Here is an 18,171-nt window from a genome sequence, read left to right as displayed (position 1 = left end):
ACTTTCAATTTTTTTTCTTCGAAACTGTGGTGTGTGTGGTGCCGTGTCCTTGAGGGAATTTGTGAAGTGTGTGGCGTGTGATTTTTTTGGTGAGAGGTGTTTTGAATTGTGTGAATTATGGGTAGGTTATAATATTATATAGTTAATTAAATCACTAATTAAAGACTTGGCCCATTAACAATTTAATTAGGCCCATCTAGCCCATTAGTGTTAAATTAAAATATTTAAAATAATTTTGCTTAAATAAGTTTGTGAATTTATTAGCCGTGTTGCTAAAACGTCTACATTTTTGTTGAAAAACCATCACCGATAAAATTTACGTCCCGGCATATAAAATCACCTCAAAACCCCTTATTTTCAAAAATACTAAAAAGCCATCATCCATATTTTTAATAATTAAAATCAATTATTTAATAAAAACATTTTCTATTTTTCAGCCATCGGTCTCCGTTCCTCGATCGCAACTCGAATAACCTTTAAAAATACATTTTTAATGCAACAATGTAGAAAAGTATAATTTTAAATATGTCAACAAGCACAACATAATAAATTTATGCAATTAAAATATTTAATTCAAATACAGAAGAATTTAATAATTCAAATGCATGTAGTTCGCGTGGACCTTTAAATTTTCGGGGCGTTACAAGGCCCATGGACTTTTTAATTGTCTCAAACATATTTGAGCCCAATTAAACTTTACTTGATTTTACTCAAGCCCACTAGTTAAATAATTATTTCCAATTGGGCTCTACAAGGCCCAATGTTATTTAATTAATTCAACACTTGAATTAATTTAATTATTTGGACTCTACTAGGCCCACTAGTGTTTAATTAATTCAACACTTGAATTAATTTAATTTAGTCCATAATAATGTTTATGAAAATCACAATTTTCAAGTACATTATTCACTTGGCCTACTTTTAATTTACGAACACATTCATAAATTAAAAGTTACATTTCTCTCATAGAAGTCATACTTCTAATTTTTCTCAACGCTTATAAACTCATTTATAAGCCGTTCAACACATTGAACTATTTTTACTTTTCAACGGGATCTAGAAAGCTAGTACTTGTGTGGCCCTCAATGGTTCATTGATACAACCAGCCATGGGTTCACATCTCCATGTGATTCGGACTAAACATGTCCTTATATGAGCATACCCCAATTGCTCCATTCTCACTTATCAACTCCTTGATAACAAGAACGTCAGAACTCAAGTCTGATAGTACCCAACCAATCATGTTAAACGCCTAGCAGCATCGCTTACATGATTCCCTAGGTATCAAATGATAGTGCCTGCAAGAACCATTCAATTATGGTTAGCGTACAGTACGGTCCTTTCAACTCATATATCCCGACCGATTCGACAACCATTGGTTTATCGAGAGTTGTCAATGAATCGATACTATGTGTCATGTCGTAGTTGCATCGATGGTGTAATCTATGAAACCCTTTTCATAATTACCACCATACTCTGATCAGAGATTTCAAACTACATATACATGAAAAACACATAGGATATCCATACCCGTAGGTAAGCGGTGAATCCCCGACTACAATACATCGACTCCTATATGTTTCGACAGAACAACCAACCTTGCCACCTGATGACCCCATGAGAGTCGGTAAACAAGTCAAAGTGTAATTCTAGCACATAGAGTCTCAATGTTGTCCCGGGTCATAAGGACTAATGGTGTAAAACCATAAACTAGGACTTTTTCCACTCGATAAGTGAGAACCACTTGGAAAGTCCTTTATGGAGGGTTGTTCAGTGCACTCTACAAGGAACACCTATCTGCATGTTCGGACATCACAATGTCCCCTACCAATGAAACATGGTACTCACATCGCAGATACTAGTCTCGAACTCGAGCGGCCTATATCCTTCTTAGTGGCGGCTGAATCGACTAGGAACCGTTTAGAATATACAGTATTACAAATATGAGTTTCATGATACTCATCATATGAGCATCTCATATTCTTTCTACTATTTGTATATTCAAGGGCTTTATCTATGCAACTAGCATGGGTATACAGATAAAGAAGTGCCAAAATTGATAAATTCAAATATTATTAAAATAAAGACTGTTTATACATAGAGTTTTATTGTGAACACTCGGCCAACACTTGGCTCGACGGGCACCTACTCTAACAATCTCCTACTTTCACTAGAGCCAACTACCCATATGCTTCAAACCCATTGATTCGCAATGCATCTCGAATAATGGTCCAGGTAAAGGCTTAGCTAGTGGATCAACAACATTATCTGCGGAGCCGACTATGTCAATCGACACTTCTCCTCTTTCCACAATCTCTCGGAGGATGTGGTACTTTCTCAATACATGTTTGGACTTCTGATGAGACCTTGGCTCCTTTGCTTGAGCTAAAGCTCCCGTCTTGTCACACAACACCGGGAGAGGAGAAACTCCATTAGGAATGACGTCCAACTCTTAGACGAAATTCCTTATCCAAACCGCCTCCCTTGCTGCATCTGATGCAGCAATGTATTCGTCCTCTGTGCTGGAATCCGCAGTATTGTCTTGCTTGGAACTCTTCCAAGAGACAGCAGCACCATTGAGCATGAATACAAACCCAGAGGTTGACTTCGAGTCATCGATATCGCTTTGGAAGCTAGAGTCGGTATAGCTTTCCAATTTCAGTTCTCCACCCCATAGACCAAGAACAATTTATTGGTCCTTCTCAACTACTTGAGGATGTCTTTCACAGCTTTCCAGTGTTGAAGACCAGGGTTCGATTGATATCTACTCACTACACTTAGTGCGAAAGCCACGTCAGGACGTGTAGATATCATCTCATACATGATGCTACCAATCGCAGATGCATAAGGAATGCTTGTCATCGCCCTATCTCTGCATCAGTCATGGGAGACATATACTTGGATAGGGACACGCCATGACACATTGGTAGATGTCCTCTCTTGGACTCATCCATCGAGAACCGCTTCACGATAGTATCAATGTATGTGGATTGGGTGAGACCAAGCAATCTTCTTGATCTATCTCTATAGATCTGTATTCCCAATACAAAAGATGCTTCACCCAAGTCCTGTATCGAGAACTTACTTGCTAACCATATCTTAGTTGATTGCAACATTCCTACATCATTCCCAATGATTAGAATGTCATCAACATACAACACCAAGAATGTCACAGCACTCCCACTGACCTTCTTATACACACAGGGTTCCTCAGGATTTTTAGCAAAACCAAACTCTTTGATTGTACTATCGAATCTGAGGTTCCAACTCCTAGATGTCTGCTTTAGACCATAAATAGATCTTTGAAGTTTGCATACCATATGCTCACTTCCGATAGATGTAAACCCTTCGGGTTGAGACATGTAAATCTCTTCCTTAATATCCCCATTAAGAAAGGCTGTCTTAACATCCATCTGCCATATCTCATAGTCATACCATGCAGCTATGGCTAGCAAAATCCTTATGGACTTGAACATTGCAACTGGAGAAAAGGTTTCCTCAAAGTCAACTCCTTGTCTTTGAGTATATTCTTTTGCCACCAATCGCGCCTTGAAGGTCAATACCTTCCCATCCGCCCCAAGTTTCTTCTTGTAAATCCATTTACACCCTATGGGAACAATTCCCTCAGGTGGATCCACGAGATTCGACACTTGGTTCGAATGCATGGAATTCATCTCAGATTCCATCGCTTCAAGCCACTTGGATGAATCGGCATCAGATAATGCTTCCTCGAAAGTCCTTGGATCACATCCATGGTTAGGCTCATCAAGGCCCTCTTCAAGAAGCAGACCATACCTCATAGGTGGTCTCGAGACTCTCTCGGATCTTCTAGGAGCTTGTATCTTCTCTCTTGGCTCTTCGGGTGTGGGTTCTACAATTGTGGGTGTCTCTCGAACCTCTTCGAGTTCTATCATCTCCCCTTTTCTATCCAATAGAAATTTCTTTTCAAAAAAAATTGCATTCCTAGAAACAAACACCTTTGTTTCTTGGGGATGATAGAAGTAGTATCCAACCGAATTCTTTGGATATCCCACAAAGTAACATAAAATGGATCGACTATCCAATTTATCTCCCACTACCTGCTTCACATAAGCAGGGCACCCCCATATTCTAAGACAAGAATACTTGGGTGGCTTACCCATCCATATCTTATATGGTGTCTGCCTTTGAATGGACATTTAATGGAATATCTTTCAATTTTAAGTTATGGAGATCGTTTTTAAGTTCACCAGTACCAATTAAACATTCATTCATGTAAATGTTGCAAACACCTTTGCAAAATAAACAAGAATATCCATTTTTATTAGCACAGAAATGAAACAATGTTTTTCATAAAATTAGGTACAAACAAAACATCTCATGAAATTAACTTAAAACTATTGTTCAACAATTAGTAAACATCTTCAACAGCCTTTGCAGCAAATCTTGCTCCATTGCCCATCCTTAAGAAGGTCACACCTTCCCTAAGCTTTCTACTTCTTCCCATCACCTGCAAATCATTACAGAGATGTGAGCCACATCCGGTATCCAATACCCAAGAAGTAGAGTTAATTGAAATGTTTACTTCGATATAGAACATACCGTTTCCAGAACTTTTATGGGCAAGATATTCCCTGCAGTTACGCCTCCAATGTCCAGGCTTCTTGCAGTGATGACATACATCAGCAGTCTTGTCAGCCTTAACTGGTGTGGCTGCCTCAACGGGATTCGGAGATTGCCTCATCAAGGGCACGTTCTTCTTGGGACGTTGGAAAGAACGCTTCTTTCCATTCCCATGTGGATCAATCTTCGTACCAGATGAAGAACCCACATAAAGAACCAACTTCTCTTTCTTGATGGTTGATTCAAACGTAACAAGCATATTCACCAACTCCTCAAGGGTCGGCTCCATCTTGTTCATGTTGAAGTTCACCACAAAAGGATCAAATGAGATAGGCAATGATAACAGTAACATGTCGGTGGTCAACTCCGAAGGCAAGATCAGATCCATGCCAACGAGCTTGTCCACGAGCCCAATCAACTTCAGGCCATGCTCATGGACCGAGGCCCCATCTCGCATGCGCAAAGTGATCAGCTCCTTGACGCTAGCATGCCTAAGAGGCCGTGTTTGCTCACCAAAGAGCTCCTTGAGATGCAAATGAATGTCAGCAGCACTCTTTGCATCCTCAAAACGCCTCTGCAGCTCATCATTCATAGAAGTCAGCATATAACACCTGGCTATCAAGTCATGGTCACACCATTCCTTGTAAGCCTGCAATTCCTCAGGAATGCAGTAAGTCGGAGCCTCAACAGGGGGCGACTCAGTCAGTGTATATGCTACCCTTTCCGAATTCAAGACGATTTTCAGGTTTCTTAGCCAAGTGAGGTAATTAGGTCCAGTTAATATGTGTTTGTCGAGTATTGCAGATATCGGATTGCGAATTGAAGACATTGTCAATTTGTACTGAAAAGTAAAAACAGATAAATGTTGATGACTATTTTAAAATATTTAGTAAGATATGAAGTTTGGACTTTTACTTCATAAATATTTGCTCCCACTCTTTTGACATCTTTCACTACCCTCTACTGAAAACGGAAAACTCATTTCCTCAGTAGGTACGTAAGGTCCAATTAGCGAATTATGATCCCGAATAATATCAGCCAATCACAATTCCTAAAAGGTAGTTTCCAATTGCATCACAATGCAACCCTCTACGTAAACTTTTGTCTCACGTTTGATTAGGACCCAATAATATGACGTCGTTCATCTTCACGTGTCAAGCCTTACCCATCGATGTTGAACCTTAATGGACGGTCGCCATGAGTTCCCCCAATAATATGAGCCGAAATCATGGGAGTTCCACGTAGTTCATATCACCATGTCAATGGATGTCACAGCTTTCCGGCACCCAGGGCCGCCCCAATAATATGAGCCGAGCCCCGAGTACGGGTAGCGTTCATCATGCACCCATTGTCGATGGAAGACATGGAAATTATAAACAAATTTATAATTCCCTTTTTCGGGCTTGATATCAATTTTGAATCTTATTCAAAATGAGGGTTTTTAATTTTGAAAGGTCTCATCATTAATTTTATTTAAAAGCTCGTCATGTTTGATCGTATGTTTGCCGGATTCATTCAACTTTGTTATTATCATAATAATAACGCACATACTCATTATTTATAACATATCATGCATATATTATAAACAGTAAACAAAACAAGGATGATCAATCGCCCCAATACTAATGGCCCGTGTGAGCTAAACACGGACCTAGGTCCAATCCTAGGGTAATGCAAGGGATGCAAATGCAACTATTACATTAGCTTCCAATATTTACATGTCTTCGATCTTCATAATCATCATGGCCACCATCTTCCAATCTTGATCATCCACTATACTAATATTTACAAATAAATATCCATGGCAAATAGGGATACATCTCATGGGGTGGGAACGGGCCATAAACCAAGCCCACTTTAAATTTGATAATTATTACAATCATTCAACACAAAATATCCTAGCATACACCTAGCAAATTGGGCTTGGGCTTTTGATCATCCTTCATGCATAATATCACATATCATACACCATCAATTAATTATCACAATAATTAATTGATCCAATATTATATATCTTGAACCAATCACTAACCGAATATAAACTAAATTAACAAAGTATAAAAACACTTTTGTCTACTTTCCAATTAATTTATTTATAACCGAATTTCTTGTAAATCACAATTTACTATAAATAATTAAAGTCCAACTTCAATTATTTATTTTATGAGAAAATATTTGCAACTTTTGTAATTTTAAACTTAAGGGCCCAAAAACTTATTTTTCACCAAAAACATTTTGGCCCATTCAAAATTCACAAATATGTTAGCCATCCAATGGCTCAACAACTCAAGGTCCATGACACTTTGATAATCGAAAACACTTTTGGAAACCCTAGTCGTCATCGCCGTCGCCGGAGCTCCGGCAACAAAAAATTTTTTTTTATTTTAAAAGGGGGGGGGGGTTTCGGGCTGCCCTTTGGGCTGCCCTTGCTGCCCGTTTCGGGCTGCCCGAAATGGGCAGCAACAAGCCGCCGAAATGTGCTCCAAGGTGGCCTTATAATGTGTAGCAAATACAATAAAACACAAAAATGACATTCATAGTGTGTTTAGAATTTTACCTATCAATCACAAGGATTGATGTATGGCTCCAACTAAGGTGTAAACACCTTAGCTCTTTAATGGTAGAAACTCTCTTCAAGCTTCCTTTGAGCACTCCTTGCTCAACTATTAAGCCCACCACCAACTAGGTAGATCCTCTCTTAATTTGCACTAGAAAACTAAGAAGATTTTTCAAGGAGAAGAATATTTCTTCCTCAACACTTAAAGAAGAAAAGAAGAGAAAAACTTTTAGAGAAAATCCTTCAATATTTCGGCCACCACATGAAAAATGAGAGAGGGAAAATTTGTTTTGGGTGTGGGAAAAGTTTTTTTCAAAAAGTTGTATACCATGCAATATTTTAATCAAAAGTATTCACACCCCTTCACCTCCCATGCATGCAAAACCTAGTGGGCTTGTAACATTTACAAAGGGCCCATGGACTTTTTAATTGTCTCAAACATATTTTGGCCCAATTAAACTTTACTTGATTTTACTCAAGCCCACTAGTTTTAATTTAATTATTTGCACTCTACTAGGCCCACTAGTGTTTAATTAATTCAACACTTGAATTAATTTAATTTAGTCCATAATAATGTTTATGAAAATCACAATTTTCAAGTACATTATTCACTTGGCCTACTTTTAATTTACGAACACATTCATAAATTAAAAGTTACATTTCTCTCATAGAAGTCATACTTCTAATTTTTCTCAACGCTTATAAACTCATTTATAAGCCGTTCAACACATTGAACTATTTTTACTTCTCAACGGGATCTAGAAAGCTAGTACTTGTTTGGCCCTCAATGGTTCATTGATACAACTAGCCGTGGGTTCACATCTCCATGTGATTCGGACTAAACAAGTCCTTATATGAGCATACCCCAATTGCTCCATTCTCACTTATCAACTCCTTGATAACAAGAACGTCAGAACTCAAAGTCTGATAATACCCAACCAATCATGTTAAACGCCTAGCAGCATCGCTTACATGATTCCCTAGGTATCAAATGATAGTGCCTGCAAGAACCATTCAATTATGGTTAGCGTACAGTACGGTCCCTTCAACTCATATATCCCGACCGATTCAACAACCATTGGTTTATCGAGAGTTGTCAATGAATCGATACTATGTGTCATGTCGTAGTTGCATCGATGGTGTAATCTATGAAACCCTTTTCATAATTACCACCATACTCTGATCAGAGATTTCAAACTACATATACATGAAAAACACATAGGATATCCATATCCGTAGGTAAGCGGTGAATCCCCGACTACAATGCATCGACTCCTATATGTTTCGACAGAACACCAAACCTTGCCACCTGATGACCCCATGAGAGTCGGTAAACAAGTCAAAGTGTAATTCTAGCACATAGAGTCTCAATGTTGTCCAGGGTCATAAGGACTAATGGTGTACAACCATAAACTAGGACTTTTTCCACTCGATAAGTGAGAACCACTTGGAAAGTCCTTTATGGAGGGTTGTTCAGTGCACTCTACAAGGAGCACCTATCTGCATGTTCGGACATCACAATGTCCCCTACCAATGAAACATGGTACTCACATCGCAGATACTAGTCTCGAACTCGAGCGGCCTATATCCTTCTTAGTGGCGGCTGAATCGACTAGGAACCGTTTAGAATATACAGTATTACAAATATGAGTTTCATGATACTCATCATATGAGCATCTCATATTCTTTCTAGTATTTGTATATTCAAGGTCTTTATCTATGCAACTAGCATGGGTATACAGATAAAGAAGTGCCAAAATTGATAAATTCAAATATTATTAAAATAAAGACTGTTTATACATAGAGTTTCATTGTGAACACTCGGCCAACACTTGGCTCGACTGGCACCTACTCTAACAATGGACACCACTTCCCTCACCACCAATCAAGTCTCTACTGCACTGATTGTCACTGATCCTGTTCAAACTCTCACGAACACTCGCGCTGCTGAAATGAGGCAACGCATGCTTGCGCGAACCCCCTCACCTGAATCAGAATCATTCAATTTGGAGTTTCAGATTGACGTTCTGCAAAAGGAACTCAATAACCTGTCTGATTTAGTCAAGCGGATGTCCTGTGAAAGCATATCAGAATTTAGTGGTGCTCAGTTCTTCAGAGAACGAATGAGCAAACAAATATATAAAACGGCGGAATCCGTGAAGAAAATGCATGCTGAAACCATTGTTTTCAGACAAGCTGTATCTAGAAATTATAGTCATATCGTGCTTGCTCAAACTGATATACTAAATCGACTCACCGAGCATGATGATCTCATTCGATCATTTTCCACCTCCATGGAAGTAATGGATGCCAAGATTGATTCTCAAACTCAATCTCTCACTACTCTCAATGATCGTATCTCTTCTCAAGCTCCGTATCTGGACATGTTAACCAATGGCATTCAAAACTTGTCTGTAAGAATGAATGATCTTATGGCCCATGTGATTGCCGCTGATGCCAAAAAGGGGGAAGAAAAACGAAGAGATCCATCTGAAGCAGAACTAAAGCAATCAGAAGCTGAACCTTCAGATAGAAGATTTCAGGATCCTCAAGATGAAGAAGTCATTTACAGGGACATTGGAACTGATTGACAATTTACTGTGTTAATTTCATTGATATTATTCTTTTGCTAACTAATTATCTGTTATTTAACGCTTTCCTACTGTTTAGGTTTTGGCATCACCACAAAGGGGGAAATTGATAGACATGAATTAATTGTGGCGATGAAAATAAAAACCAGCAGACCAGCAGCACTCTTTAAGAAAACAGTAGACAAAAAGAAAATCAGAAGCTACTGGTCTAGTAAAACAAAAGCAGTAGAAAGGATAGAAAAACAGAATCAGTAGAAGATGTTGCCTAACGTGACTACTTTAAATGTTACCGTTAAAGTTACCAAGTACTAGTATTAATTGCAGTATTAAATACTATACGGAGTTATTTAATTCACTGTACCGAGTTTAGTATAAAACAGGACTGATTGTTTTATAGCTTTTCTGCAGGAACCTTTTTTTTGGTAATAAAGCTGGCTCTATCAGAAATCTGAAGACATCTTCTGATCATAAACGTTGAACTCAGTCGCTTATATATACATGGAACAAACCCTTACAGAAAGAGAACTCTACGCATAATATCTTTTCAAGGATCAACGCTATTTCATTCAACGAGACAACCTCGAAATTCCTTGATAACTTTGAGTTCAACACAAAGAAAAGTAGCACACGCTTCATAGCAAATATCTGATCTTTTGAAGTTCATCTTGTGCTACTGATTCTTACACTCTTCACAATCTTTTACAACACTTATACTTTATCATGAAGAGCTTGTAATCTGAAAAGAGTCTTTTCAGAACCTTTTGTATCACGTTCTTTTTGAGTCGAGTAACTAAGAGTTTCAGTAGGCAAAGGTGTAAGTTCTTCTGAAGTGGGTGTGTACAAGAGTTGTACTGCAATATCCAAATTCTTTTAGTTATACCTTCTGGAAACAGGAGAAGGGGAGACGTAGAAGATTTCATCTTCGAACTTCCATAAAAAACTACTGCCTACTGTTATTATTGTCTTTCACTTACTTCATCAGATTGTTTCCGCACCTATAATTGTAATCTAGGTGAAGGTATACGCAACAAGATAAACTACTATCTCTAACAGGATTTTAGTACCTCATCAAAAGAGAGGAAAAACGAATAGAGTTTATTCACCCCCCCCTCTAAACTCAACTTCGATCCTCAACAGAATTATTATTCGAATCCTTTATTATTTTAAATAATGTTTCTTTTAGATTATCATCTATATCTAAATTATTAATTTTATTTTTAGCCCAACATTGATTAGCATAATGTCCTGGCTTTTTATATTTTCTACAAATTATTAATTTATTTTTGGTTTTATAGTTATCTGCTTTCCGTAAATTACGGCTTTCTTTTCTTTTATTCTTTTTATCTCTTTGTCTATCAGACAAATGTCTTTTCTTTCTATAAAGTTTTTCTTCTTTTTCCTTAATTTTCTTCTTACCTTTACTAGGTAAGTCCATACCAAATTGATCACAAAATTTACCTAATTGTTTTTTTCTCAAGTAAATTCTGTCTTTTAATTTGATTATTTAATTTTAATTTATTACAGAGAGCTAAACCCTCTTTAATACAAATATTAATTAAATTTTCATAAATATAATTTTCATATGGAATATTAATTTCATCTTTTCTTAATACTTTTCTAATTCTTTCAACAAATAGAAAAGGTAAACCATCTATGAATTTGGCTTTCCAGAAACTATTATTACAATCTGGTATCTCATAAATACGAGATAAAAAGGTATCTTTATACCATCTAAAATCAGTAAGTGTTTTACATTTTAGATTACTTAATAAAGTACGAATCTTTTCACTATCATCAGTAAATTTACCAGTAAAATGTACAATCATTGTCATTATTAATGAATAAACTACATTTTCTGATTGAATATTATTCTCAATTTTTATTGAATTTATAATATCTTCTTTTTGAGATTGATTTAAATAATTATCCCACCAACCTTTAAGTTGACCAGTAAAACCTAATATAATCATCTTAGCAATATTTTTATCATTATTGCCTGAAGTTTTACACACAGTACTATACATAAGAGTTCTATGAGCAGTATTATAAATTTGCTTATCACTAAAACCATCAATATTCCATTCATAAATACTTTTTCCCATTATAACTATTAGCAAATATATATTTTTGTTCTTCTATAAGAACATCCATGGGAGTAGGTTTATTATAATAATATTTATTTTGGGTAGGTCTATCTGCCCATTTGATTTTATTAATTTCTTCATCAGAATAATTTTTAGTATTATCAAATTCTTCAAACTCTTCATTAAGAGTGTTTAAATTAAGATTTTTAAATTTTTCTTCTAATAATTTTTCTATATCATAAACAGAAGATTTAAATTTAAAATCTTTTATATCTGGAGGGGATTGAAGAGAAGAAGTTGCAATAGAAACAATATTAGTTTCTTCTTTAGACTGTAGATGAACATCTGGTTTAATTTGAATAATAGCTAAAATTATTTTATCAATACGATCCTTAAGAGAAACTATTTCTTCTCCTATTATCATAAGATACAAATTTGTATAATTTTTTTTTTCAATTATCTAATTAATATATTTGAAATTTATTTGTAACATATCGTTCTCAAATAATTTTGAAAAAGCAGTAAAATTTAAAATTTTATTATTTTTTCTATAATAAAAGATTGTTGAGGAGGATAAACAGATTTTTGAATCTGTCCAGAAGAAAGTTTATAATTTCTTCTAGAATAGAAATATAATCGATAATAAAAGTTTTAAAAAATCAAGGAATAAAATGAATCAATTTATTCTGGTTTTCACAACATTTATAAAATTCTGAAACTATATAATCAAACTCATCTTCAAAAAAACTTTTAAAGTACCAATTTCTGAAAGATTCTCAATTGGGTAAATAAAATTCTGCATTGATCTTTGCTCTAGCAAGAGATCCTTTAGTAAAATCAATTTTTGATTTACTATCCATTAAATACTAAAATTCATATCTGAAACTGTATCAGTTTCTCTAACTTTTTGAAAGTTACTTTTATGAACAATATTGTTTTGATTTATGAATAATTCATCTTCTCTTATCTGAAAAGTTGAAGCTCTAGAAGTTTGAGAAACATCCGCTATATAATCTAAAGGTGAAATAAAAGAATGACTAGATTTTGATCTAACATTGATAGAAGATGGCAATAATCTTCTTTGTTCATTATTAAACTGTATTTGAACAAATCCTTCATTATTCTGTATAACTTGTTGTAAATCTCTATTTATTATAGGATTTCTAGAAACAACTTGTTCAATTATCCAGTTTTCCCGAAATTCAATTTATTCACATTTTATAGATCTACGGGTTGTAATATTAGATCTATTAAAATTAGTTTCTATGAGAATGGTTTCATTTAATTTTTTATCTATTCTTTTACACATAGGATTCAGTGTAAATAATGGTTTATAATAAATACGATAACATATACATATTACTTCTGTACTAGGAGTATAATTATAACCATGAGTTTTAACATTTAATGTTAAAAAATCTAATATATTAATATCAGTCAAAGATAAAGATAAATTTGGATAAACATCAAAATATACTGGACCATGTGCCAGATTAGATTGAATTATTCCCACGAGGGATTGTTTCCAATTCAAATTTCTACCATCTCTTAAAGCTGTTATGAAGCTTTTTGGTAGTCCTTCTAAAGTTAAAGGTCTAAAAGCAATTTGAATTAAACATATATGCATGAATCTATAATTTTTCATATAAGGCAAGATATCTTTATTATTTAACAATTTAATAACAATTTCATTATTATGAAGAGATACTAATGATTTTGTAGTTTTAACTACTTGTTTAAAACCAAATCTTTCAAAAGTTACTAACTTATAGATCATTTTAGATTATATCTTAGGAATAGTCCATTTATTTAATAAATCTAAATTTTTAGGTAAATCATATTCTTCATTCAAACAGTTTCTTTCATACAAAAAATATTCATTTGAATAAAAGTGCTAAATTATTATCCAAACTATTTCCATGACTCTAATACCATCTGAGACTTAGAATCAAAGTGAATCTGATACGTGATATTGTTTTACCAAATTTTTTCTTAGTAGCTTTCGCACACATGGAGATTATTGGTTTCCAGCCTATATATCATTTTCAACTCGTACCGATGAATTTATTTTAATAAAATTTTGTATTTAATTTTTCATGTTCTGACAGTAGCCCCGGACCACCCGAGTCTTCAACAAACTTCACAAGTTCGTCGGCGGAAACCTCAAAAACATCGTTTTAGAGTATCAATCGCACGAAGGACTGGACTGAAACCCCGGCCGCTACTGCTTCCGCCTCCAAAAATACCTGGTGTACTACGTATCAGAATCTCTGGTCAAGCGTGCCACCAATTTCAAGCGTAAATATGTAATCTCCCTTGAAACCCAGATCGGTAAATTCACGAAAACGGGGAATTTTCACGTCACGATCCAAAGTTTGAATCTTTTGGCTGCGAATGCAAAGCACAAGGTTTGGTTGAAACCCACTTCTGAAATGAGTTTTCTGTACGGGAACGGTGTGTTGAAAGGCGGGGTGAGGAGTATTACGGAGAATATTCAGGTGAATGATGGGGTGGTGTTTTCCATGTGGATGTGCCGCTGAGATTCGGTGATGCGTCAGAGCACGGTGGATCGTCGGAAGATGGACCCTTATGGGATTTTGGTGCATAGGCATGCCGATATGGGGGAGTATTTGAGGATGGATGATGATCTTTAGGTAGCATATGTTGGAAGTTGTGGAGTGTTGTTAGATTTTTATTGGGAGGAGGGATCAAATTTCTATCTATATCATGTAATTGTATTTGGTTGCTAAATGTAATGTGACTGGTTATTTGTTTTATGATAATCCAGCTTTAACATTTTGTTTGATATAATTTATGTTTTATGATAATCCAGCTTTAACATTTTGTTTGATATAATTTATGTACCGGTGATGTTTAGAATTATTGTTTCTTGGTTCTTTTGGTTGAGGATTATGTTCTTTTTCTTGTTGGTGATCTGTTTGAGTTATTTTGGTTGAAATTTGATAATGCCGAGTTGCTTTGAGACAGGTATAGGTCCTAAAGGTTAAAGTTCGAGGGGGACTGGAATACCTGGTAAAATCTAGATTAGTGGATGAATACAGGGAATGAAATAATCTTTGGTGATCGACTTTGTTAGCAAGTTTGATGCAGTTAACCCCTTTTGGCTTAAGCCCTATAACTTAGTCATTGCAGTGCACTCGTGTATATGTAAAATTAATGAGGTCCTAACTTCTGTCACTTCATTTTCTTCAGGTCATGATCAATCTTGGCTGCTTTATGTTAGTGTGGCTGCAAGTGTGTAGCTCAACTTCGGTTAATTCGTCATTGTGTTGCTGAACTTGATTATGGTAATCTTCCTAGCTCTGGGGATTGAAACATGGTTCAACAAATGCCTAGCCGCCGCTGCAATGCGATTACAAATTCTTGAGGTGCTTGCATATATTCCTGTGTGTATACTCTTGTGCGAAAGGAATTCATACGGGACTCAAGATTTCTGTGAATAAGTCAAGCAGAGGCTTGCTGCAATACGATTAGCTTAGCTTGGTGCTCTGTTAGAATTCAAAATGGGAAAAATTAGGACGAAATGCGCATCCAGGGAATCAGACCTGGTCAATACCGTGGGTGGGTACTATGAGGTGTTTGACACATAAAATTATATGATATTGATAGCAATTTGAGTCATTACATCCAACTTATAAGTTATTTTAAATAAATTATTTAGTTAAATATTTCATCACATTAGATGCGCTCGTGGACAGAAAAAATAAGTAAATCAAACATGTCACCACACCAGATGCGCTGGTGGACAGAAATCTGTATTAAAACCATTTTGTTGTAATAAATGGCCTACAAGTAGACCTGGCCAAGAGCTGCCAGGTCAGACCCGAACGAAACTGACATGTTGAAACATCTACTAATTTTAAAATGCGAAAATATTTTTTTTAATAAAAGCTCGTATTTTCGAAATAACATTTAAAAATGTCTTAAGTATTTGACAATAAAAATAGTGCATAAACATAAATGAGTAAAAATTGTGAAAATCATCAGCGTATCAAAACCAGCATATAAAAATGTTCATATCATCCCAAATCTCATAAAAACAAAATGCGGAAAACATGTGGTCCTTGGGTCGTGTCACCCCACCAGGTCTGTCTACTCAGTGTTCAGCACCTCCAGTCCTCTCAATAACAAGCTCACCTGCATCACACACGTATAGTGAGTCTAAAGACTCAACACACCTGTATCGTTAATAACAAGTACATATACATAGCACACAGCAGTGAAAAATATCATACTCAACATATATTTCCTGAACTTAAAAGCATAACGTAAACGTGTCTTATAAAATAATGTCGTGTCAACTCATGTCATCTCATATCATCCTATACGTGTCAAAACAGCTCATCGTGTCATCATAAACTTAAACATTTTCTTTTACTTGAATTCAGTTCATTAGTTGTGACTTTCGTATCAGCTCTATCAGTATCAGCTCTATCGATGGATCCATCTATAAAACCATGGTACCCGGCGGCGGGGGACATCAGCGACAGCATTACCCGCCCACTGAGCCAGGGCCTCAGCTCATCATATCTCATGTCATCGTATACATATACATCGTCAGTCACAACCAATTCACATCCTTCAAAAATATCATCATTTTCATCACTTAATAAAAACATGCATATGCCTAACATTTCCTTTAAACCAAGCATGTAACGTATTTATCATAATTGCGTAAAGATCATGAAAATGATGCATGAGCTTTTAAAATATCATATATTTGTGCTCAGGGCGTTGTCAGGACCAAAACCTCACTCCAGGTGCAAAATGATCATTTTGCCCCTAGAAACCCAAAAATTACCGTTTTACCCTTGGACCTCTAAAATTGACCCTGAAACTTACCAAACTCCTTAAAATGTCACAAAATATATTTAAAAGCATTCATAGACGTAAACTCGAGCCCATTTTACAACCTAACCAATTCGTTTTAAAACTTGGATCGGGGTCTCAGTTTTAACTGAATCGACATTAAACTTAACCGAATTTTTCTCAACTTTTCCCCATATCTTAAAAACACTTAATAGGTCCTAAAAAAAATGACATTAGCCCCCAAACCCACGGTTGAAATTCCCAAAACCTGGTGAAACTCTCGGTCCTCTCATGTTTCACCACCTCATGCACACTAATCTCCCAAAAACACACAACCTTTCGGTCCTCTCTAATTTAACCACATGTCCTACCTTAAGACTCACCATTAGGCCCTTAAAAACCCCTCTAAACTATACCAACCCACACAATTGACCGCTGCACTACTATGCGAAGAAAACCAGCCGAGACTACCTCACAGAACCCTCGACTCGGCCTCTCCAAGCATCCCACAACCAAACTAAACCCCAAGCCAACATCTCGCCATCACCGGTAGCCCCTAAACACACAAGGATCGCAGCCCCTTGCACCAAATTCAAAAAAAACGTGAGTTTACAAACAAAAATATGATCAAATTTCATGCAAAAACCGTGTATCACATCTCGAACGTGTATGATATGATCTTTACTAACTATGGTACACACAACAGCAGTATATGGCGTGCAAGATGCAGAAATGAAAGTACATAACGTGCCTTATGATGAATAATCTGGATAAACAATCGAGGAATCACGGCCGAAGTCGTGGGTTTCTTGTTTGAAGTTGAAAAGGGAGTCACCGAATTCTTGCAGCAGTAGTATCACGCGTGTAAATGTGAGTGGAGGGGGTAGCCGATTCCTTCAGCTGCTAAGGTGATGAAATCGAAGGGTGTGTGTGTTGAAAGAAATAGTTGAATATCGGTCATGGGGGTTACGGGAGATAAAAGGATTGAATAGAGTTAAATGCCATACTAATTGAAAGATTAATGGGCTCTAATCTTCCTAATTAAAGGATTATAATAATATTAAAGTCTAATGAGTTTAAAAGTTGGCTCGTTAAATTCAAATATATCTCTGAAAATATTTTGTGTTGGAAAGTTCTTTTAAAATAATAGTCGAAACCTCGAAACGTCTCCCGATTCGATAAAATTCGCATACCGTTTAAAAATAAAAATCATGCGGGTAAAATACCCAAAAATTCCCATTTTTCGACAAATACTCTAAGAATGCTTTAAATTAATTTATAAAAATAACTCGTGTAAAAAAAATGACTTTCCTGAAAATTCTCCGGTTTCCGTTTCTCTTCGATCGTGAAATGGACCTAGAAATCCTAATGCATGAATTTCATGAATTAAATTCTATCATACATGAATTATGCATAAAATACATAAAATAATTAAACACAAATTAATAAAATAAACATGCATTTAATGCTTTAAAATAATTTAATAAAATACCAAAGAAAATTAATA

At 35.7% G+C, this 18,171-nt stretch overlaps 1 pseudogene; it reads left to right on the top strand.

Moving 5' to 3' along the window:
* Nucleotides 1–13,393: 13,393 nt before the first annotated feature.
* On the top strand, nucleotides 13,394–14,659 carry LOC142556940 (uncharacterized; annotated as a pseudogene).
* The last annotated feature ends 3,512 nt before the right edge of the window (nucleotides 14,660–18,171 follow it).

This window comes from Primulina tabacum, chromosome 9 (assembly GCF_025594145.1).
Source record: "Primulina tabacum isolate GXHZ01 chromosome 9, ASM2559414v2, whole genome shotgun sequence".
Lineage (NCBI taxonomy): Eukaryota > Viridiplantae > Streptophyta > Magnoliopsida > Lamiales > Gesneriaceae > Primulina > Primulina tabacum.
Note: the sequence above shows the minus strand (reverse complement) of the source record. Positions and strands in the feature narration are given on the sequence as shown.